The sequence below is a fragment of the Mesocricetus auratus genome, unplaced genomic scaffold, assembly GCF_017639785.1.
Source record: "Mesocricetus auratus isolate SY011 unplaced genomic scaffold, BCM_Maur_2.0 Super-Scaffold_100024, whole genome shotgun sequence".
In the NCBI taxonomy this organism is placed as follows: Eukaryota; Metazoa; Chordata; class Mammalia; order Rodentia; family Cricetidae; genus Mesocricetus; species Mesocricetus auratus.
Genome location: NW_024429205.1, coordinates 4,688,093 through 4,712,196, shown reverse-complemented (window position 1 = coordinate 4,712,196; position 24,104 = coordinate 4,688,093). Strand labels below are relative to the sequence as shown.

At 47.4% G+C, this 24,104-nt stretch overlaps 1 protein-coding gene across 3 annotated transcripts in view; it reads right to left on the bottom strand.

Moving 5' to 3' along the window:
• Positions 1–24,104, bottom strand: part of Rnf144a (ring finger protein 144A) — a 104,149-nt gene that overhangs the window by 37,914 nt on the left and 42,131 nt on the right. For 2 of the 3 annotated variants that reach the window (XM_040730784.1, XM_040730783.1), the window contains exon 1: positions 550–664. The exons of the other annotated variant lie outside the window; for it this stretch is intronic. The gene's annotated coding sequence lies outside the window, so the exon portion shown is untranslated. Of the gene's footprint in view, positions 1–549; positions 665–24,104 lie in introns of those variants that run through there. 3 annotated transcript variants of the gene reach the window in all.

The following is a 24,104-nucleotide window of genomic DNA, read 5'->3' as shown; positions in this document are numbered from 1 at the left end:
TTTCTAGGCAGCACACATGCGTGCATCTGCCTCCCTGGGTGCCAGCTGAGAGGACACAGAAGGAAGGGGACTCTACATAAAATACATGCCACACCCAGATCCTCAGTCCAACGAAGTCTGGCTTAAGAACCCAGCATGCGTAGGATAAATGGCTGATTCCAGTAAAGACAAAAAAAAAGGGGTCCTGAGAAGCATGGAAACCCCCACGGTGGGTGCCACAAAGCAAGGACACGCTCAACACAATCTACTTGCACTGGCGACGTACAAAGCCGCCCAAAAGCTGAGAGCGTGCCAACTTCTGAGCGCTCTGAGCAGCTGTGCGAACTGTGACCCCAAACATGAATCTAACACCCTTGCAAACACACACCCCCAAATGACTAACCAGATAAGTAACTAAAGGAAACCTGACAAAAAGCTCAAGCTAGGCATGACAGCCCATGCTGGCGACACCACCACGCAGGAGACAGTCAGGAGGGCAGTGACTTCCAGATCGGGCTAGGCTACACAGGGAGACCTTGTCTCAAAATACAAAAGAGAAAAGACACATATCTTGTGGGAGAAAGTTCTGCCGGCCTCTTGTAGCTACTTCCCCCGGGGTAGATGGAGCACAATTCAGGCTCTGGGGCAGGCTGCACACAGCCACTGCCTGCCCGGGTGCACAGGGAGCAGGGATGGCAGGGTGATGTCACACTGTGTCTGCTGGAGATACACTGTGGGTGTCACAGTGGTCAGGCAAGGTGACAGTGCGCACCCCTGACTGGGTTGCATGAGAGTAACACTTTGTGTCATGGCCCTCTCCGTAAACCTAAAACCCCAGGCTTGTAGTTAGGAAGAACACCCCGCAAAGAGTGGTCCAGAAATATTCTGGCAAATCCTCGCCAGTCTTGCCAACCACCCGCAAAACTACCAGGCCCTCCTGGAAGGTGGGGTAGGATTGTGGGTCAAAGCAAAGGAAGTCTGAGTACAGTAAAAGGTTGCAGTGAGGGTCAGCGTATTCAAAATAGAAACAGACTAATTGGAGTCAACGCTGCATCGCTGAAGGGATCACTGTAGATTGTCCCCAGCCAAGGAGAATTACCTAGATAAACCCCAGGATACAGAATTCAAAAGAACAAGAATAAAAGTCCTTCGTAATAATTCAAGGATTTTAAAGAAGACACAGAGAAACAACTCAATTACATTATGGAGAAAGAACTTAAGGAGAGTTAATGCCTGAGTGATCTCCCCCCAACACCACCCCCCCCCCCCGTCCCTGCAAAAACAAAACTAAAACCCATAAGGCTGACAAAAATGACAAAGACAATCTAAGACTTGGGAACAGAATTCAGTCAGAGGACTGAAACACTAAAGAAGACTGAAGCTGAAATGAAGATGGAATTGAAAACCTCAATAACCCAGCTAGGAATCCCAAAGGGAAGCCTTTGAAGTTGAATGAATGAAGTAGAAAATAGGATATATATTCAAAGATAGAATAGAGAATCTAGACCAAATAAGCAAGCAGTATGAATTAAAACAACAACAACCACAAAGCAAGATACAGGAAAGGAACACACACGAAATAGAGAACACCATGAAAAATCCAAGTCTTCAAATCACAGGCATAGATGGAGAAGAATCCCAGGTCAATGACATAGACCAGATCCTCAACACAATCATAGATGAAAACTTCCCCAAACTAAGGGAAGACACACCCATACAGATACATGAAGGACACAAAACATTCAATAGACAAGACCAGAAAAGAACATCTCCATGATGCATCACAGTTAAAATACTTCATACACATCACAAAGAAAGTGTATTTATCCTAGTTTGGGTTGCTTTTGCTGTAATGTAACACCATGACCAAAGCAAGTATATTTGGCTTACACTTCCACAGCATTGGAAGTCATTAAAGAAGTCAGGACAGGAATTCAACCAGGACAGGAACCTGGAGGCAGGGGTGCTGCTTATGGGCTTGCTCCCAATGACTTGCTCAACCCAATTTCTCAGAGAACCAAGGACCACCAGTCCAGGGATGGGCAGAAAGACCAGCCAAGAAAATGCTCTACAGGCTTGCCTGCAACCTGATCTTATGGAAGCATGTTTTCAATTGAGGCTCCTTCTTCTCTGATGACTCTAGCTATGTCAACTTGACATAAAACTAGCCACACAGTATTGAAAATATTTTTTCCTCTTGAAAGTTGCACGAGAAAAAAATGCAAGTACCATATGAAGGAAAACCATCAGGGTAACAGCTGATTTCTCAATGAAAAGTTTGAAATCCGAAAGATGCCTTTGAAGTCCTAAAATATGACGGCCAGCCTAGACCCACAGCAAAACTAGACCCTAGACCCTAGACCCAGAAAAACTATCTGCTACCAATGACCAGCCTAGGTCAATATACCAAGAAAAAGAATTTTGCTAAGTAACTGAAGGCAAAAGAAAAACTTACCATGATATAAACAACCTAAAAATTTATAGCCAATAAACCAAACCTAAAGAAAATATATGAAACAACAGAGAGGCCTCACCCTCCCTGGGGAGCAGAAAGGGAATGGGACAGGGTGTCGGTGGGGGCAGGGGAGGAAGGGAGGGAGAGGGAACTAGGATTGATGTGTAAAAGAAACTTGTTTCTAATTTAAATTTTAAAAACAGGAAAAAAAGAGGTCATGGATTTGAAAAGAACAAAGAAGAGTATATGGGAGGGTTAGGAGGGAGAAAGGGGAAGGGAGAAATAATGTAATTATATTAATCTCAGAAATAAAACAAAAAAATTTAATGGTTGGTATCATTATCATCATGGCTTATTTCCCACAAAAGGCCAAAAAGACAGCTGAGCTCTCTGACCCTTGTCCAGGAACAAAATGCAGAGGAAGACATAAAGGGGCTATTACTTCAACAGCAGTTTATGGTACTCAGATAAAAACTATACTTGGCTACCAGAGAGCAGCACATTAAACATCAAGCATAGAGTCGTCACGTTTTTAATGTTGGAGGGGCTCCCTGGACCACCTCTGCATCCAGAGGGACTCTCCCAACTTCAAAGGCTTGCAGACTCCCTAAGCAGCAACACTAAGACCCCAGCATCAATTCCACGTGTTGTCTCAGACCTGGCGAGGGCACCGTCACCTTCACCTTTGTTCTGCTCTATTTTCAGATAATGACATACACAGAAGTTGGCAGGAGAAAGCAGGCACAGCTATGCAGAGCCCGGGGTAATGGGACTTGGAGCACCCTTGGCTGCACAAAGGGCTGCTTGCAGGGTGCAGGGGCACATTTTCTCTTGTCATCTGCAGCTTTTACAGTTCCTTTAACTCGGTATTTGTGAGCGTGCTCTAGAACAGGCCTGTGGCCAGCTCAGCACGGAGCACAATAGTTGTTTCCTTCAGGGTACAAACAGAAGCCCTGCTGCCAGGGCAACAAGCCTGGGAAACTTCTGGATCTGGAGCTCCTCGGTCCTGTGAGCGAAGAGAAGGGAACTGAATGGAGGCAACCGAGTGGGGAAGAGGTAATCAGGGTGAGAGAGGCCTCCAAGAAGACTCAGAAAACCTCAGGTTTAACCTCAGCTTTTGGGAACAGGTGACTATGAGACCCTGGAGCTGTGCCTGGACCTTCACGAACCAGCGGCCTCATGTGTAACCAGGAAGGCTGGCTGGGGAGGCTTCAATTTCTCAAAGCCAAAATTTTCTCAGAGCTGTGAAATACTCAGCCTCCGGGCCTCCCTGGAATCATGTGACTGTGCTGCTCACAGAAAGGGGGAGGAGATGAAGACAAACTCAGCTAACGGGGCAGGATCAAGTGGATCTATTCTTATGGTCTGAGCTGTGTTCCATCCCTTCATCCCCACGTTCCACACTGCGTGCCCCCCAAGTCTCTTGAGAATACAACCTCACAACTCTGAGAGAAAGAGAGGGAGGGGGAGAGAGAAGGAGGGGAAGAGAGAGAGGGAGAGAGGGAGAGAGGGAGAGGGAGGGGAATGGGAGGGAGGAGGGAGAGAGGGGAAAGAGGGGCAGAGAGGGGGGAAGAGGGAGAGAGGCAGAGAGGGGGAGGGAGAGAGGGAGGGAGGAAAAGGGGGAGGGAGACAGAGAGAGAGAGAGAGTTTGAGACAGGGTTTCGTGCAGCCCGTGTTGGCTGGGGACTCACTGAACCCCTGATCATCTTGTCTCCATCTCTCATCTCTCCAGGACAAGAGGTGTATGCACCGCTCTGCCCAGGAGCCCTGCTGTTTTTTCTTCCTATGTTCACATGTAGTTCTTCCAGTTACTCACCAACAGGTATTAAGCAAAGGGCATTAAGCATCTAGGAAGCTTGGAGAGGATTGTGGATGAAGAATTACAAAAGCCAACAAAGCCAGGAGCCACGCTCAGAGCACGGTGGAAGGGAACTCTTGGCCATCTCCAGTCAGAGCGCCTGCCCTGGCAAATCTCATTATGAAGCCAAGGGCAGGGAGACAAAATGTCAAGGGAGGGCTGTGAGAGCTGCTAGGCTTACTGTTATTTTGTTACAGAGCAACATCTGCCTACCTGACACAACTCTGCCAGAAAATGTAGAATTTATTCTGAGATCCTCCCATCCCTGCTGCAATAACTTACCCACCATGATGGAATATACCAATGCTTCTCAACCTTCTTAATCCTGTGACCCTTTAATACAGTTCCTCAGATTATGGTAGCCCCCAACTGTAAAATTATTTCCATTGCTACTTCATAACCATAATAGTATTAGGCGACTCCAGTGAAAGGATCATTTGAACCCCCGAAAGGGCCATGCATGACCCACAGGTTGAGAACTGCAAAATAAGCCCCTCATTCCCTAAGTTACTTCTAGTAACTATTTTGTCACAACAATGAGAAACTACTTAATGTGGGATGCAGAGGGGAGGGGGTCTTTCTGGCCCCCAGAGTTGACTGTTCTAGTTCAGGAGGGGCGGTCTCACTAGGGTGATGTCTGCAAAGGTCTGCTGTTCTTGGAAGATGCAGACAATGACCAAAGCCTTCTAGGTACCACTCCAGGAGTATGGAAGACAACAATCATAAAAAAATAAAAAATTGAAAATCATGCAGCCCATCTACCGGTAAAGCACAAATGAATGGAATTCTGGGTAAAGACTACACACAGGCGGTGGGTCCACCAGGGAGAAACACACGGCATCACCAGGGAAGGTTGTTTTTGACGGGAGATGAAGGTGTTACCTGAGGAAGTGGGACAAGAGAGAAGGGAGTGTTCTCTAAAGCAATGTCCTCTGCAACAAAGGAAGCATGGCGATTTTATTCAAGGGCTGTACATATTCACAAAGGGGTGAGCCCACTCCTGAGCATGCTCAATGTAGTTCATTCCTGGGCGTGATCCATTGAGATCACAGACTTGTTTCAAAGACACAAGTGATGATAGACAGGAATGCCTCTGGGCATGTTCGGCTTGCACTTGAAAGCTTTAGCTTAAGATAAAAGAACGGATGCAGTGACAGCATCTTCTGAATACAAGAGTCCATCCCTGAAGATGTCTGCCTTGCCTACTGGCTGCCTGGGGACAGTCCAGGTAAGAGAAGTGGGCAGAATATCCCCACAGGTACAATGACAACCAGAGACCATGGTAAGTAGAACTGTTCTACATGTACTCTAAAAGAAAAGCTGACTGCAAGGGGGATGGTGTGTAAGAAAGCCTGAGTCCCAGAGCAACACAGAAGCCCAGGAAAGAACTCTGCTGGGAATGGGATCAGGGGCATCACTGCTATGTACAGGGCTTTGGGGGCACTTCTGAAGGTTGCTCCTCTCTTGCTAAAGACTCGGGGTTATGCACCCCAGATGGGGCACTAGGCTGGCAATGCTATTGCTCAGCAACAAAGAGTGGGATGCTCTTCCAGAGGAACCAGGTTCCATCCCTAGCACCCACATGGCATCTGTAGTCCCAGGGGATCCAACGCCCTCTTCTGGCCTTTGAGGGTACTGCACACACATGGTACGCAGACATACTGGCAGGCAAAACACCAATAGACACAAAAGAATAAAATAATAAAGTAGCCTGGGATGGCAAGAGGACTCAGCAGCTACAGGCACTTGCTGTGCAAGCCTCACAACCTGAGTTTGATCCTAGAACCCATGATGGGAGAGGAGAACTGACTTCCAAATGTTGTACTCTGACTTCTACGGGTATACGATATGATCACATGTGTTCATATGCACATGTATGGACACATATAATGATGATGGTGATGACAATCAAAAGATGGAGACATCCGTTGTCAAATATCACCCTCTTCCCCCCCACACACACACGAACAAGCACACACATAATAGTTTTAAAGATTACAAGGTACACAAAACATAGGCAAACAAAGGGACCAAGTCTGTGAAAGCTCAAAATAGCTAACCCCTGGCCCTGTACAAAACAATCTGCTAAGCCCTGCTTCTGGGACCTGCCCTCCCTGGTTTTGGTGCAGGATGCTGGGGAGGAACAGGGAAGGTTTCCTGAATGAGACTTGCACATGTTGGGAAATTCCAGTCTCAAATCCTCCAGGGCAGTGGGTGAGAGGTCAGAGCCAAGGAAAGGAAGTGAGCCACCAGGACCAGGCTAGCTGGACCCCCAGTCCCATGAATTCTGTGGATAGGGGTTGCAGACACACACTTCCAGGTCTGGCTATACTTGGTTCTAGGAATCCAAATTCAAGTACTCACACATGCACATAGGGAAGCCATCTGAGCCCTGCTTTGGAATTCTTTTCCATGGGGCCTCAGCTCTTAAGTCTTTGTCTTTATACACACACACACACACCAAAAACAAGTACAATGAGTTGGAAGAACCCCAGTCTGCAAGGTCAGAAATCCTCATATTTCCAAACTGCCATTTCTATAAACGGCTGATTATTTGCTCTTTGCTGCAAATAGTCAGTACCCCATCACCCTCTGCCCCCTTCCCTCTGCAGCTCACCCAGAGACACTCTCTGACACCCCAGGTACTGTTTAGTGGCTGACGTTTGCCCCCCCAAGAAGAAAGCCCCCTGAGGAGCTGGTGTTGGCATTACCTATTTAAAAACAACAACAAAAGAAGAAGAAGAAGAAACTTCTCAAAGGGAAAAGAAATGCCCTGCTGCATTCTGCTCTCTCCTTTGTTAAGGAGCTGTAGTACAGCTCTGGGCTCCCTGGGGTGACACCTACTGCTTAGGTGAGGAGGGCGGATCCTGCAAGCAGATGGCCCCTGCCGTTGATAAAGCAGAGAGCCACCACATCCTACACAGAACAGAGGCTTTCCCCATCCATTCCGTGTGGAACAGCGTGCTGGGAGTCACTCCCTTCGCAGAATAACTGTCAAGGTGGAGGTGCAGCCATTTATCTATGCAAATATCTTAAGCCAGCAGACTGGACACACCTAACTCAACTCCTGCAGACTGTCAAACCATATCAGTGAGGCAGACACTAAGGAGGATGCGGTGGATGCACATTCCTGGCGCTCTGTCAGCGGCTACCTCCATGTGTTTCTCACGGTCTCTGCTAAACACACTGACAGGCAGGCCTCATCTCGGGGCAATCCTCCCTGCTGTCAGTGTCACCCACTTTGGCACTGTCTGTCCACCCTCTCCCCACATCTCTACGATCCATTTTATTTCTTTAGGACATGAGCTACCTGCATCGAACACTTCCCATTGCTCTTTACTCATTTGTGTCCTTTCTCATAATCAATACACCACGTGTAACCTGTGATCCATGATTTGGCTGCCATGTGTATTGGTGATAAGATTAGCAAGGAACAAAGACCGTGCAGTTGCCCGTGGTTACGACTCCAAGCGAGACCTCAGGGGCTCCGTGAAGTGAAGCTGAGGAGACCGGTGTAACTTGTAAACTTAATGGTACTCAATAAATGAGTGTAACGGTCCGTGTTGTTGATGCTGCTTGCGTGCAACACCCATGCAACCAGCTTCTAACCAAGAGCGATGCCTGCCATCCCATGGCACACGCAGAATCATCCTCAGCATTCTCCCACATCTCACTCCATCTTGTATTTTGTCGTTCGTAATGAACATGGTAAATCACAGAGAGACATATTTAGACCAGTTGTCTTCACTCAACAGATAAAATGCTGAGGTCCAAGAATGGTATAAACACAGTTTCCCCGAGAACTCACTAATCCAGAACTCTTGAGGCCAACTTCTTACACTCATTTTCTACCAGGGGAAGGCAATCCACTGCTACAGGTTCCCTGGGTTCTTTTCCAGGACAGGTATTTGTCTGTTCCACTGGAAGCAGTCACACTCTGAGAAAGCAATGTGTTTCTCATCATAAAGTCCTCCAGCTGGTAACAGAGGCCTTGGTACCCTGGTGTCAGTTTACCCAGGGACAGACTTATAAACCCAGGGTTCAACATCATCAACCACACTGCCTCACAATCAAACCAGAGAACACCTGCTATCTTATTTGAAAGCCTTGCCTCTCCATGAGGAAGGCTGGGAGGTCAATACAAGTCTAGACAGGATTGACCAAGGGTGGAGTTAAGGTCTCTTCTCCTAACCCAGTCTCTTCCCTAGTGGATCTTCTCTGCTAGTCTACACTCGCAGAGCACCATGGCTGCTCCAATCCTTCTACCCTCCAGCCCTAGCTGAGGAGACTTCAAGTCCAGGCAGGCCCACAAGGTGGAAAAGTCACAATAGAAAGTCACCGTGCAGCAACACCCCAGATCCCTTGTGTGGCCTTTTCCTAGAAAACAATGCTCCATCTGGGGGAAAACACTCTGTAACGTTCTATCAGACAAAAAAAAAAAAAAAATCAAACGACAAAACTTACTCAGAATGAGTTCTGACATGGTGACAGTCCTCACGGGCGCAGAAACAGAGCTTGAATTGGGTGAGAATAGCCACAGAGACGCAAAAGCCCGACTGAGGCTCAGGACTCAGCCTGCAGAGCCAGCTGTACCCACGCAAGCGGGCATCTCTGTGTGCAGCCCAACCTTAGGGGAACTGAGCACAACCAGATGAACTGACGCAACTCTTCCTTAAGGGAAACAGAGACATGGATTCCCAATTACTCCCAAGAAAACCCGAAGACAACCTGGGCACAGTCCCCAAGGTCAGGAGCATGCCTGCTGGGGATCCTCACTTAACAGGAGTCTAGAAAATATGCTTATTTACGATTTACAGCCTCACCGCAGCCTGGGGTTAATATTCCTACAACAATGGCAAGATGTCCCCATGCTTGGAGGCCCCATCTGGGGAGAGGCACAGTTGCAGAAACAGTAATGGATCTAGTGGGACCAGGTGTTCCTGAGGACCCACGGTTATTTGGCCACCAGAGAACCATCAATGCAGAATGACGGCCTCTAAGACAACAAGGTCACTCTGTCCAGCCAAGGTCTGCCTAGCTCACAGCTGCCATGGGCCTCTGCCACATGAAGGCCACCTATAAGGTTCTTGACGTTCCAGGATAGAGTCCCTGTCCCCAGGACGACAATGGACGGCAGGTTTCCTTTCCCCACTAGTCTGCTGGTCCATAGGTGGAGATGAGGCGGGATGGGAGGCTAGAATGTAGTCCCCAGAGTGTCCAAACAGCCACGCAGGTGCAGCGATACCATTTCATCAGTATTTCTGTCCCAGCCACCCCAGTGACAGTGACTATCGGACTCCCTCCCTCCCGCTCTCAATGTCCAGTGGTTACGGGTCCCCTGTTGAGTTTGTTTCTCATTCCAGAATCGGACACTCCCAAGAGCTTAGTGAGTCCAATAGGTCTCGTTCACTATCATTACTGCAGCCCAGCAACGTACCGCAACAGTAGCACCGAGTATGAACTGGTCTGTAACATTCATTTGACACCGCAGAACTCTCTACCTAGGAAGAGGCCCTGGCTGCTGCTGTGTCCTCACCTCCTCCCAGGGGCAGGACACACCTGTGATGCCAGGGCAGGACACACCTGTGGTGCCAGCTAGTTGGCATAGCACACGTGCAGAGTAGATGACATGGGACAGGCGTGATCTTCTCTGAGAAAACAAAAATACTCGAGGCTCGGTGTGAGTAGGCTCCACACACACTCAGATGCTTATAAAAAAACATGCTCCGTCATCTGAGCTTTGGTGGGATGGCCCTGCATGAGGAAGGGTCAGGCCCTACTTCCTGAGAACGAGCCTGGCTCTGGCCCCTGGACTGTTCTTTGGCAGCCTCTGTGCACTTGGTACAGGACCTGAGCTCTCAGCCCCTCCTAAACTCAGGGTCCTCCTGTAAAATCAGCCAACACCTTACACAGTTAGTCTTGAAGAAATTAATAAACAAACATGGGTGACAATAAAACCAAAAAAAAAAAAAAAAGACACGATGTCAGGCAATGGGCAGTGCTGCAGAGGTTTAGAAATGTGTCTGTGTTGTTATGAAGTAGCCCCTGTTCTGAGAATTCATCTACAGAACAAATCAGGGTGTGAGGATGTTCCTTACGGTATTTCCTATGATCTTAGGAGGCTCCAAGTGCGACGTGCCTGTTAAAGGGATCGGTAAAAGCAGAAAAAGAAGCGTGTACCACACCAAGGAAAAAGAAAGCAAGCCAGTGCTTGAGGTGAGTTTTCAGGGTCTGCCTTCACCGCAGACCCTTCAGGGTCACCGCAAGTGATGGAGGCATGCTCACAAAAGGAAACCACTGTCTGATTAAAAGGAGAACAGACTGTTTTTCTTTCTGCAACATTCCTTTGTGGAAATAAGTTTCAATGACGTCAAAGCCAATGATTTTTTTTAAATGTAAAAACAATCCAAAACTGATCACAGGCAAAAAGTTCATCTTTAATCCAGGGGTGGTCGGCCATCTTTAATCCCAGCACTCAGAAGGCAAAGGCAGGAGGATCTCTGAGTTCAAACACAGCCTGGTCTACAGATCAAGTTCCAGAACCTCCAGGGCTACACAGAGAAACCCTGTCTCAAAAAGACAAACAAAAAATGTACATCTTTAACCCATACAAGGCTTCAAAAATCAGCAGCTAAAAGTCTGGGAAAGTCGTGCCAATTCCAGGGGGCAGTCAGTCACGCCAATTTCCAGGGGGCAGAGTCAGGAGGATTGCCTGAAGCTTGAAGGCAACCTGGGCTACATACAAAGTTTCAGGACAGGCAAAGCTACAAAGCAAGACTGTCTCACAAAAACAAATAAATAGCAACGGTTTAATAGACATTCATCAAAGAACAATGTAATGTGTACAGAAAAGAAAATGGCCAGAGGATGCTATTTCCAGTGAGTCAATGAGGACCAATCCAAATGCCTGGGAAAGCTTTCTGCTGGTGAGGACTTAAGTTCCTGGAACACAAAGTAACATAAGCTATGGACCCAGGAGTGTGCCCATCTCTACCCCAAGCTTACCTAGTGGCTCACTGACCCAGTAATCTCATTTCTCAGCACTGGGCCAAAGTTAGTCACTGTGTCCCTGCTTGTAATACCAAGTGACGGCAATCAACTCAAGGAGAAGGGGCAAGGAGTGACTGCAATCCTACTCAAGGTGGGATCCTGAAGAGAGAACAGGAAAGCTACATGCATTTGAGTGACAGGAGCTGCAGAACACATCATGTCAAAAAATGTGAGGCATGCAGTGATGCCCGTTATATGCTGAGTGTACAGGTGTAAGCACCAGACAAATGTCAAGATGCTAACCGAAGGTGTCACCTAAGTGTGACGGGTTAGATGAGGCACAGAATGGCCACAGGCCAATGTCAGCAAGATCTCCAACCGAGGCCTTTTGTTTATGCAATTCTGTATTTATGTGTGCTGATGCGTGCTTACATAGGTACACTTTTGCTCAGATCTGTGTGTGTGCACATGCATGTGTGTATGTGTGTACATGTGTGTACATGTGTGCATGTGTGTATGTGTATGTGTGTATATATGTGTGTATGTGTGTGCACATGTGTATGTGTATGTAGTAGGCAGTACTCAACTTCGGCTATCATTCCTCAGGCACTGTCCACCTTATATTTTGAGACAGGGTCTCATTGGGACCTGGGGCTCACAGGCTCAGCTAGGCTATACTGGTCATGATCTCTAGTCTTGTCTCCTTACCTCCAGCACCAGGCAGGATTCCAGGCATGGCACCGGCAAACGCACCAAGCCTTTCACAGGGGCACTGGGTTTTAATTCGGGTCCTCATGCTTGCACAGAAAGCCATTTACTGACTGAACCAGCCAGAATTCTTAGTATATGCCTTTAAGAAAGTTTACCCGGGAACTTCACAGATTCTATAAATTACAAAGATTTTTAATAAAATAAGCATTATGGCCATTGTGGTAATTCAGAATAGATGGTCTACAGCTTGTCTCCTTAACTCAACCAAAGGATAGTACCTAATTATTCTATGTCTGCCTCCTCTGGGAACATAGGGACATCGTTCGGTATTATATAAATCAGAAGTTCCAGCTGACACATAGTCTTGAGCATTTTCTGAGCTAACTCCGAGTTCCAAAAGTGACCGTGTAGATCTGCTCTCCTGTGTGTCTTTTCCTAATTTAAAATCCAAGATTTACTCTGTTGTCAAAAGGAACAATGTCTTTGACTCATCCCCTTCAGAGCTAAGCAGTGACTCAAATACCTCTTGATTCTGAGTTGAACCTCCGGCCTGTCAGTCTTTGGAAATGGGCTTAATTCTTCCAGAGAAGAAAGGGGGTAAGCAACATAAATTCTAATAAGAATTAAGAAATAAGACTAGGGCTGGGAAGATGGCTCAGTGAGTAAAGTATCCATTTCTCAAGCATGAGGACCTGAGTTCAGATGCCCAGATGTGCTGTCACGTGGGGGTCTGTAACCCCAGCACTGGGGAGTGGAGACAGGTAGGACCATCAGGCTCGCTGGCTAAAGGACAATGGGTGATATCAGGTAGCATTCTCAATTATTTTACAACTCATTTTTAAATAATGTATTCATACAATATGTTTTGATCACATCATTCCCTTCCACCAACTCTCCTCATATGCCCCCATCTCCCAACATGCCAAATTTCCTGTTCTCTCTCTCTTTTAAAAATAACAAAACCAAGCCAGGCGTTGGTGGTGCATTCCTCTAATTCCAGCACTTGGGAGGATCTCGTGAGTTCAAGGCCAGCCTGGTCTATAGAGGGAGTTCCAGGACAGGCTCCAAAGCAATACAGAGAAAACCTGTCTTGGAAAGCAAAACAAAAACAAACAAGCAAACAAACAAAAACAGTCAAGCAGTGGTGCCACAGGTCTTTAATCCCAGCACCTAGGAGGCAGACGCAGGCAGATCTCTGTGAGTTCAAGGCCAGCCTGGTCTACAGAGAGAGTTCCAGGACAGGCTCCAAAGCTACAGAGAAACCCCATCTCAACAAACAAGCTAACACATTAAAAAATAACAAAACCAAACAACCAAACAACAACAAAATACATGGAGTCCAGCTTGTGCTGCCTGACTACTGGATATGAGGCCTGCCCTGGAGTGTGGTCAATAAACCCAGTATCACTCAACTAACGATGACTTTCCTTCACCTCAGAGCAAGCAAACGCCAATTGCTTCTTGGGTAGGGTAGGCCCTCCTGCCCACGTCCTCTCTTCTCCATACTTGGACTGGTCTTACTAGAGCTTGTACAGACCCTGGGCGTGGTGCCACAGTCTCATGAGTTCATATGTGCACCTGCCTTGTTGTGTCCCGGGAATACTGTTTTCTGAGTCACCCACCGCCTCAGGCTCTTATAACCTTTCTGCTTCCTCTTCAGCATGGATCCCTGAGCCTTGGGGGGAGCAGCAGTGTGATACAGACATCCCATTTATGACTGGGAATTCCAAAAATGTCTTATTCTCTACATGTTGACCAGTTGTGGGTTTCTTTGTTAATTATCATCAGAAGAACCTTGCTGATGATGGTTGAGCAATGTACCAACCTGAAGTTCTGGTTCATGCTACATGTTTTGTAAGCATGAGTTTTCTGGCCCAGCAGGTCCCTCGGTCCTTGAGTCCCAAATGAACACATGGAAGCTATACTAGTTATAATACTGTTGGACGGTGTCCTGGGCTTCTTATTGGCTAGCTCTGTCTTACTCTTACTTATTAACCTATAATCTATGTATTCCTACATGGTCTTGGCTTACCAGAGAACACCTCTTGCAGCCCTCTCTTCCTGGGCTCACATTGCAACCTCTCTCTGCCTACATTTCCCAGAATTCTCTTCCTTTGGTAGCCCCACCTATCCTTCCTGCCTGACCACTTTATTCATTAACCAATAAGAGAAACATATGTACAGTGGGACTTCCCTCGTCAATGTTCAGATACCAAGCAGTACGAGATCAAAGCAGTGGGTGGTTCTCCCACCTTATTTCTTAGAACAGGGTCTCTAACTGAGCTCGAACTAACAAACTTATCTAGAATCACTGTCCAGGAAGCCTCAAAAGTCCTCTGGTATCCATCTCCCCAATGCTGGTATTCCAGGCATGTGATGCTGTGTGTGTGTGTGTGTGTGTGTGTGTGTGTGTGTGTGTGTGTGTGTACGTGCACGCAGGGCTGCCCATTAAACCTAGGGCCTCTTGTTGCCTTCAGCCATACTCCCAATCCTATTTTCAATTTTAAAATTTGAGATATCCCACGAAGCTGCCTGGGTTGGCCTTGAGCTTATTCTGCAACTCAAGCAGGCCTGGAAGTTGCAACCCTCCTGCTTCAAACTCCCCAGTAGCTGGGATTACAGGCCCCAGCCACATGCCTGTTTTGTGAACTTACCTGATGGCAAAAGAGTAAAATGGGCAGAGGATGAAGTGGTGAGGATCCCTTTGACAGTGATAGTATCCTAAGCCATTGATTCTGCCTCTTTCTCTTGATAACCCAATTCTGGACAGTTCTATTGGGAAATGCCACTAGTACATGTGTGACTCCCACTGTCACGACTCAGTCACTCTCATCCTCTCAGTATGAGGACCCTGCTCAGATGCTATTCTTTCTCCAGAATTCTATTCTGTTCAACACTCAAGAGGCACAAGTCTGAATCAGGATTGAGCTGGACCTGTGTCTGTACTGAAATCCACATCTTTATACAATACCCAGCTACAGTGAGGTCAGTAGTCAGTAGATTATATACATAATAGACCACAGAATCAATACTTTCAGCTCTGTGAACTACAGCACCCTGTAGACCACTAAGCCCTGAGACACAGGCATACAAGCAGGCAGAGATAATGTGTGACCCATGGGATGGCTGGGATTCAAGTACCCTTACTTATAAAGGCAGGTGACTGGCCATACATGGCCCACATACTAGATACCAACCCATAGGGTGAAGACCGGTGACTCTTGAAATACCACCTCTATCCCAAAGCTTTCCCTTCTGTGCAAGTCTTTATGTGTCGTGATGCTGAGTTTCTGAAATTAGGTTTTGATTCCAAATCCATGAACCCAGAATAGAGACATGTGGCAGATTAATTCTGACCCATCTGTCCACCTGTGGCCACCCGACTCTGCACTGCCACATGACCCGACATAGAAACTCTCCACTGTATGGCTGTCAGAGGAAGGGATAAGTCTGCTTAGGTCCAACCACCTCAGGGAAATACTTCATGTGTAGGTTTAATGGTAACAGTGCATAGAGGAGAAAATAAGGAAGGTTGGGGAAACAAATACAAGCTGTCTGTGGTTAAACCCTTGATGACTCTCAGACAAGAGTATTTAGACTACACAAGGAGCCTAAGATGCCACCTTAGCCTAATGCCATATTGGGAAGTGTGAAGTCTCCTGACTATTAGGAGTCCCAGCTCAGCAAACAGCCAACAGCATCAAAAGTGCCCTGCCCTGCCCTGGCCAAAGCTCAGCTACTAAGTTTCCACTAAACCCCCAAGTCCTCCATCTGTCCCCTATGATGCTTCAGCCACATGGTCTGGAGATGTAAGAACAAAGGTGTTGGAGTCCTACACAGAGTCCAATGTCACAAAATGAGTCAGTATAAGAGTCTAGTCTGAAGAACACACAAATTGACCATGAATTCCACTTTTAGCCCCTAATACTCCACAGCTCTTGGGACTCTTGGATGATGGTACCACTGAGGTCCTGATAGTCAGCACCAGGAGAGGACTTGAGTTTGACTAACCAACAGCTGGCCACGTGTCTTAGTAAGGGTTGTATTGCTGTGAAGAGATATCATGACCACAGAAACTCTTAAAAAGGAGAACATTTAATTAGGGTTGGTTTACAGTTTCAGAGGTTTAGTCCATTATCATCTGCAGACATGGTGCTGGAGAAGGAGCTGAGAGTTCTACGTCTGGGTCCGCAGGCAACAGAAGTGAAGACTGAGACACACTGCCAAGACTTGAGCACACACGAGACCTCAAAGTTTTCGTCCACAGTGACACACTTCCTCCAACAAGGCCACACCTCCTACAATGCCACTCCCTATGGATCAAGCATTCAAACACATGGGTCTATGGGGGCCATACTTACCAAACCACCACACCATATCACACGTATCCTACAAAACTGCCTTTATTTAGACACCCGAATCTTCAAGAAGGCTCTGTTGGGAGGCTGGGTCTGGGTGCAATCATAAAAAAGAGCCTAGTCCTTGTTTTCAACAGTGCATCTGATGCCTTTGACTAGGGGGGACACATGATCAGGAGTCAATTATCTTGTAGCCATGCTTACTTGTGGTCCTAAGAAACAAGTGCAACAAACAGCCAGCATCACAGAAGACTGATCCAGAAAGCTAGGAATGGAAGGAGCAGAGAAGATTAGGAACTGACGAGAGAGACCTGCCCACCCTATAGTCTAGCCCCACAAAGCAAGAATCAGCTAAAGCAAGGAACAACCTTTCTAGGGCTGCGCTCCTTCAGCCCTACCTACACGGAAGGTCACAGCAAAGCAGCAGATTACGTCGTCAACACTGCAAACCTCATGAAGTAAGGAAGGGTGGGTGGAGCTGAGTACAGGAAGTTATGCAACTTCACTTTCAATTCCCAGCAACAAGGAAGGTTCGCCGCCCAAGTGTGACAGGTGAACCAAGTACTTTGGCATGTGCATTGTCACTCAGCTTAATGTGCACCCGTGCAGCCAAGGGAACCTGCCCGCAGTCCCAGCTCAGAGTGAGGAGGTGGCAGAGAAGAGGAGGTGAACCCCAAGCAAGATCACAATCCACCTGACTCGTGGGTTTCGCTAAGGCTTCCAGAGAGGTGGGAGGGTTCAGGTGGCATCAGTGTGATTTGTAATCCCTTGCATAAGGCTGCGGGACCGATAAGAGCAATTCACCCACAAGCTGTGTAGAAAAGAAGAGTTCCTTCCTCCCCCCCCCACCCCACCCCCAGCCTCTCTGCTTATGAAAAACAACCTTCACTCTGCAAACCAGCAAGAAAAAAATCAGGAGAGGTCAGAGATGAAAAATAGGCAGAGCTGGAATGTGGAGGCTTCAGCCCATGTCTCATCAGCCGTGGCAGGCAAATGGGGTCTTGGGGATCTGATGAGAGAAAGGCAGTTCCCTGATGAGCAGATTTTTTTCTTTTGTTTTTTTTTTCTAGACAGGGTTTCTCTGTATTGTTTTTGGATCCTATCCTGTAACTCACTCAGTAGACCAGGCTGGCCTCAAACTCACAGAGATCCGCCTGCCTCTGTCTCCCAAGTGCTGGGATTAAAGGAGTGTGCCACCAACGCCTGGCCTGATGAGCAGATCTTTCTTCCCTTCCTTTTATATTTTCTAAGATGGGCTCTCATTAGCGCAGACTGGCCTTGAGCTTCTGTTCCAGCTGCATCCACCTCCTGAGTTTTGCAGCTGCGCAACCATGGCACATGTTTTATGCGGTGCTGAGGATGGAGCCCAGACTTTCATGCATGCTAGGCAAGCACCCTGACAATAGGCACAAAGGGCAGGATTTCCTGGACCTTCTCCCTTTCACACACCTTGTCCTCAATCCACCCTCCCAGTGGTACTTAGCAGCTTGCTAACAGCCTAGTGGGTAGCTACAGACTCAGGCAGATTCCCCAGTGAGCAGGTACAGGCTGACCTGGGAACTGGACTCCTGTCTCCTTATTTGTTTCTCCCATTGACTCTGTGAGAGGAGTCTTGGAACATCAGCTGCCCAAGGAACTCTCTCGGTCTGACTTAGACTTTATTTTTGGCATTGGGTAAATTCATATTCTCTCCCTTTCTATGGACCTGGGAATTAACATCTCCAGTAGAATGGCTGGGCATGGTGTCCCCACCCATGACCAGACCCCAAGTGCCAAAGACAATAGCCAGTCTCAAGAAACCAGACAGCTGGAGTAATAGCAAACTAGGCAAGGGTTCGCAGACTGGGAAATGGGAGGGAGCTTTGGGAAATTCTGTACACTGCACTCCTGTTCCCAGAGGAACCCACATGACTTCCTGGTTGAATGAATAAGTCTAGCTGCTAAGTCCAGCCAGCGATAGAGTCTGCAATAAAAACAAGGCAAAAGGACAGTGGGAAGCCTAGAGAAGATAGGGCTGGAGAGATGATGACTCAATGGTAGAACACTGATTGCTCTTTCAAAGGAACCAGGTTCAATTCCCAGCACCCACATGACAGGAAGCTCATAACCATCTATAACTCTAGCTCCAGGACATCAGATCCCCTTTTCTGGCAGAAGTCAGGCATGTGCATGGTGCACAGACATACATGAAGGCAAAACACTCAAACACATACTTTAAAAAATAAAAATAATGTTAGATAAAATGGCAGCATTTGGTTTTTCCATGTTTACTGGAAATTATAGAAAGCCACACTTTATATTAAGAGAAGCAAAGAAAAAAGTATGGCTCCCCATACTTTTGGTATGGTAGAGCCGGGAGTGATCCTACCATGCAGAATTCATATGCCTGGAACCTGTAACTTTTCTTATGACTTAATGGAGTTGAAGGGTAAAGTGCTTATTTAGCATGCAAAAGGGTCTAAGTACAATGACTAATACTAAAATAATTAATTAAAAGAAAGACTGCTAACAATATTTTGTTGTATATGAAAGTAAATCTCATAGTAAGTCTTTTTATTTTTTCTTTTGTGTGTTGAGCTGTGTATATGTGCATGTGTGTACATGTGTGTACATATACATGTGGACATAGGCACGGGCAACAGGCCAAAGTCAAGTTGAATGCTTTCCATGACTTCTCTTCATCTTTATCCTTTGAGACAGTCATTGAACCCGGAGCTCACTGATTGGACCAGGCAGGCTGACCAATGAGTTTCATGGATTTGCCTACCTCCCCTACTTTTACTTGACATTAAAAATGCTTTTTTGCAGGTATTGATTTTTTGCATACATATGTGTATAGAGGCAAATACGTATCACGGTGTCCGTTTATCATCATCATCATCACCATCAGTAGTAGCAGCATGGAATCTCGCATCGTGGAAGACCAGCACCTCGCAGTCTCTCCATGTCCATCACCCCACAAAGAAAGGTCCATTTTGTGTTGCCCATATATTCACTGAGGCATGGTCAAATTCCTAGCGGCCAGTCCAATGAGTCTTTGTCTGCCTGCGTCTGCACAAGAAGCCATCAGGTAAAGAGAGGCTTGTGGTGTCCAGAACAAGGTGGGATGAGCTCTCCCATGCCCACACTACCACGTGCTCTGCAGTGCTGTGTGCTTGTGTGATGCGAGGGTCCAGCTCTCCTGTGCCCGTGCCACTGCTGGCATCACACCTCCACACCTTTTCCATTGTCAAGGGGCAGGGATAGTGCCGGGTTTCGGTCTGTTTGTTTGTTTTTACGTGGGTTCTGGGGAATCTGAATTTGGATCCCCATGTGTGGGACAGTACCCAGTGAGCCATCTCCCTGGCTTTCAGTATTTCATCATAAAACAAGAACATCGCTGGTGAGGCTTGGGGAAACCAAGGTTGGTGATGGGTTTGTTTATTCCTCAGATAATGGTAATTGTTATATGTGTGTTAACTCATCCACAGATTCAGAGTAGTGAGCAGTGAATGTGTATGGCTTCTTAAATGTCAAACAGTCCTCACTGGAGTGGTTTTTGAAAGCCGGAGGAGTAAATTCCACACACTGAATTCTGTGTACTTTTCGATTTTTGCAGCAATAAATGGGACTCCAAACTCTGAGCAAAGAAAAGAGCTATTCACAGAGATCACCTGATGGCCTAGGGATCATCCACAGTGAGAAAACTGGCCATGCAGTTGGTCCAAAGACAGTGGCCACAGCACCTTGGTGTTGACATGTGGCTAACTTCTAGGCTTGGGTCCCATGGCAACCTAGCATATTCTCTACAGGCTTCATAAAGCCCCTGCCTCTCTGGGCCTTGATCCATACAATGAAGAATATGGCGATTGCTTGCCTTTGTCTCTTACAGCTGCTATAACCAGTTATCACAGACAGGCAGGCTTAAACACAATAGAATGAGTTGCCCCACACTTCTAGACCCTGGAGCCAAAGGGAAGATATCTGCATCCAGAGGAACAATGTGGCAATCTTCTGGGCCTCTTTCACATCTTCCTTCCTCCTTGTGCCCCTGTTTCTACATCTCTCCCTCTTACAAGAGTATGACCCCAAGAGAGTTGAAGCATTGACCCTACAGCAAATGACCTTCAGCCTCATAACCTTTGCATGAGATTTGCCTCCCACATATCAGCTCATGTTCTTAGACCCCAAGCCCAGACAAAGACTGCAGTATGAATCCTGAAGTGTGGGGGGGGGCAGAGTGCAATTTATCCACACCAGCATTGATCGCCCAGTGGATGCACGTATTAGTAGATGAGCCCAATAAGTCTGGGCTCCATCAAGGAAACTCCAGAATGGCGGTCCCCATGCCCACCCCATCGCCATCACTCCAGGAGCTTCACCCCTGAAGACAAGCATCTCCTAAGGTAGCGATGGGTGTTGTGCTTTGAGTCAGCAATCACTGAATATGTCTAAGTCCAGGTGCTGGTCTCACCATGTGATCTCATTCTGTAGCCATATCATCACTGACCTTGGACCTCACTGACCAGGCTTCCTCCAGGCTTCATCCTGTAGACATTAGGACACACAGGGAACACTGTGCATGCTGTCCCCACTCTGAGGACAGTCCTCAGATGTGCTGGTGGCTGCCGCATCAGACTCGAGGTATGTTCTGAGTCTGAACTGCGATGAACCGCCATGTCCCACAGAAGAATCCGTTTGCTTTCCCCAACACTGCAGCTAAATTGATTTGTAAAGATAAACAGATAAATAAATGCACAGGTAATTTTAGAGAACTAGAGAAAATAAATGCTTTGTCAAGTGTGTTGGCTTCCTGTGCTCAGGGAAGAGCTCAGTCTTCGGGGCCAGGCGTCTGTCTCACAGCCCTGGCCTTATTACTGCCACAGCCACAAGAGCCCATTCAATTCCAGGAGTCTCTTCAGTGTCCCCAGAATAAATCATTGGCTTGCCCCAGCTGGGAGGCCAGGAATAATTGGCAGAGCTGGCTACACCAGTCAGGAGCCCATGCTGTGGTTCGTGCTGACCCATTTGCTGAGCCCTGTGTGTTAACTGGCATCCCCTTGCACCTAACACCACCCCAAAAAGGACTCCCCCTCCATCCTGACTCTTAAATCATCTCACATAGTACTTTCTTTTAGAACTTCTAATGCAATTAAAGAAAACCAAAAGGTTCCTCACCCACCCTTCCCAAGAGTGATCTACAGAGGAATGGGAACTTGAAGGGCTGTCCCGACAGGATGGCTATGAGCTGGGTCCAGCCATACTGAACTTGATTGTCCTTGGACAACATCACCTTGGGAAGTGACCTTCTGCCTTCATCTACAATCTCGTTTTTCTCCACCCATGTCTACAACATCCTCAGTAAGATCGGCCATAGTACAGGACTGTGTGGTTTTCAAGGATCCCAGAGGCTTCCCAGAAACAAGCATTCTTTGAAGAGAGAATGGTCCCCGTCCCCCCCGTCCCCCCCCGTCTTTAGGGTATGAACAATTTAAAGAACACACAGACCCCTTTTCTGGAAAACCCTCTGTGTTCCTTGAAATGCGAGTAGACCTCTAACCTAAAACAAAAGCCCTGCCGAGTAAGCTCGGTGCTGTGAGTTTAAAGGGACAGCCACATTCTGTTCTTTAGTCATTTAGTTCTTTAATCCCATGGTCAACAAGCCATTGGCCACACTCACTTCACATTTAAGAACAAAGAATCTGCAGAGGGCTCTGGATTGGCCTTCTCCCAGAAGCCCACAATGGTTCAAGTGTAGGCTGGTGATATTGTGAAGTGTCTCCCACAGGACCCAATTACAGACATGGAGAAGAGAAGCAGACAAGGAAAGACAGCCAGCGAATGGGTCTATCTGCAGAGGGACCAGTGTGGCTACTGGATACTTAATCCTAGGGGAGTTCCGCAGCCAACCCTCTTGGGTGGCAAGAAATTGGCAGTGTCCTGCACACTTCACCATCTAGTAGCTGAGAGATGCTCTAGGTTGGAGCCTGAGCTATTGACCATGCTGCCATTCAGCCACAGTATGGGCTACCCCAGAGACACTTCTCATGTAAGTGAATGCCTGTTCCCACAGCAGACTATCGGAAACAGAAGGTAAGGACGGGCAGGAGTTGGGGGCTGGCATCCCCACAAACCACACTAAGCTAATCCCGTCACATCCTCCTCCTTCTACACCGGGTGCTCTAGGGAGCCCTAGGAAGGTTTCCTGAGGAAGGTGATTGAGGAGCTGTCATGACTTGAATGTTCAGTGTCCCCCGCAGGCTCATGTGTTCAAACGCCTAGTCTTCAGTTGGAGCCTCTGAGTTGGGTGGAACCATGGGGAGTGGTAGCTTTGCTGAAGGAAGTACTTTAGTGGGGTTTTACAGTCAACTCCACCTCATGTTCTCCTTCTCTCTGCTTTCTGACGGTTGATGAAATGAGAGCAACCAGCTTGGCCCTCTGTGGCCTCTGTGCTGCCCTGGAACTCTAAGCTAAAACAAGCCCTTTCTCCTTTAAGTCGCTTTTGTCTGGCTATTTTATCACAACTACAGAAAGCATCTGCAGCAGGAGCTGTGTCCCCGGGTGAGGAACTGAGTTTCATAGAACATTCTCAAATGCAGCCTGGTGGTTTGAGTGAGAATAGCACCCACAGGTTCTTACTCGTACTCGGTCCCCAGTTAATGGAACTATTTGGAAAGGATTAGTAGGTGTGGCCTTGCTGGAGGAGGTGTGGGCTTGTTGAGGGAGGTATGAGGTTTCAAAAGCCCATGCCAGACCCAATCTCTCTTTCTGCCCCCTGCCTATGGATCAGGACGTAAACTCTCAGCTACTGCTTTAGGGCCATGCCTGCCTGCCCGCCTGTAGCATACTCCCAACCATGATGATCATGGATTAATCCTCTGAAACTGTAAACAATTCCCTAATCAAATGTTCTCTTAAATAAGCTGTTTTGGTCATAGTATATTTCATCACAGCCATAGAACAGCAACCAAGACAGGTGAACTGCAGTAATTTATCTAATGAACTGAGCTTTCCCTGGAAGAAGCTGGATGCTGTCCCCACAGGAGCAGCAGTTCTCAACCAGTGGGTCACAACCCCTTTGGGGGTAGCATATCAGATATCCTGCATATCAAATATTTACATCACAATTCATAACAGTATCAGAATTACAGTTATGAAGTATCAATGAAATATTGTTATGGGTGGGGTCACCGCAACATGAGGAACTGTATTAAAGGGTTGCAGCGTTAGGAAGATTGGGAACCACCTTCCTGGCAGTCACCTGAAACAGCTTTCTGTGCGCCTGCCCTGTCACCCACTTCCTACCAACAACTGTTAAGCAATATTCTGAGTGACACAGTCGCGTCCTGAAACCCCTCAGAAAGGATGCACCCCACATCTTCTCACACTGTTCTTCAGAACCGCTAGAGTGAAGGCTGCCATGGAAAGGCAGTGCCCTCCAGTAGCTCCCACCTAAAATCCCCGTGTCTACAGTGGCTGCTTTGCACACATCCCAAACTGTGATTTGACTGCAGTTAACTTATCATTCACCACAATCAAGTCTCAAGGCTCAACCATCTCAGGCTCTGGGAAGACAGGGCAGTCATGACAACTACATACAGATGGTTGAGTCTTTACAAGGCCAACTGTCCTGCATCCTAGTGGGAAGGTGGGGGAAAATATAACGTTAAAAAGTGACTCAGAATGGGCTGGCAAAACCAGCAGCGACAGCTGATCTGAACAGGGGAGAGCTCTTGGACCCCAGACTGACAGCGGGGAGGCTAACATGGGACTG